Genomic DNA, 1,229 nt, shown 5'->3' on the forward strand with positions numbered 1-1,229 from the left:
GGAGCTCATTCAGTACAGGGTATTCAAAGATAAACCCTCGGGACTCTCTCTCCAACCGACCTTGTTCCTTGGGTGACTACCTGAGGCTTCTCTTTCTTTCACATCCATCATTGCCTTTCAAGCCCTCCTTCATCAAGAAATCTTAGTGCTTTTCAAACATAAGTGTGCGTACATATCACCTAGGAAACTTGTTAAATTGCAGATTATGATTTAGGAAGTCTGGTGTGGGGCCTGTGATTCTGCATTTCAATAAGTTGGTTAATGCAGATGCTGCTGGTTCATGAACCACACTTTTTTTATTTTTATTTTTATTTTTAGAGAGATGAGGTCTCCCTATGTTTACCAGGCTGGTCTCAAACTCCTGGCCTCAGGCTAGCCTCCCATCTCAGCCTCCCAAAGTGCTGGGATTATAGGTGTGAGCCACCACACCCAGCAATGAACCAATGGGATGAGATTCTAGAATGGTCTCATCCCATTGTTTCTCCTCTGGCTCTGTACCCTTTTAGTTTATCCTACATTTTGCATATATAACTGGTGTAACCTGCTCCACTGGGTGTAGCAGGTCCTCCTCCTAATAGAAGATCTAGAGACCTATTGTGATTCAGTCTTGCTTGTCCAGCTACCTACACAGCCTGGGCTACCACAGTTCTCCAGGAAAGAAGGATCCCACTCTGAGCACCTCACTTTGGCTCCCTCTTCAGTTTGCTCTCACCTTTGTGCCTCAGACTATAAAGACCATGCCAGGACGGCCAGGAAGGGAGTTTCATCATTAGCCAAAGACTGGTGTCAAAACAATTCCCTCCCTGTTTTTTTTTTGTGTTGTTTTGTTTTGTTTTTGTTTTGTTTTGAGACTGAGTACCACTCTGTCACCCAGGCTGGAGTGTAATGGCAAGATCTCAGCCCACTACAACCTCTGCCTCCCGGGTTCAAGCGATTCTCCTGCCTCAGCCTCCCAAGTAGCTGGGATGACAGGCACCTGCCACCATGCCTGGCTAATGTTTGTATTTTTAGTGAAGATGGGGTTTCACTGTGTCGACTAGGCTGGTCTCAAACTCCCAACCAGAAGTGATCCGCCCACCTCAGCTTCCCAAAGTGTTGGGATTACAGGCGTGAGCCACAGCACCAAGACAGGTGGATCACTTTAGGTCAGGTGTTTGAGACCCGCCTGGCCAACATGGTGAAACCCCGTCTCTACAAAAAATACAAAAATTATCTGGGCATGGTGGCGG

Source organism: Colobus angolensis, unplaced genomic scaffold (assembly GCF_000951035.1).
Source record: "Colobus angolensis palliatus isolate OR3802 unplaced genomic scaffold, Cang.pa_1.0 Scaffold236, whole genome shotgun sequence".
NCBI classification, from domain to species: domain Eukaryota; kingdom Metazoa; phylum Chordata; class Mammalia; order Primates; family Cercopithecidae; genus Colobus; species Colobus angolensis.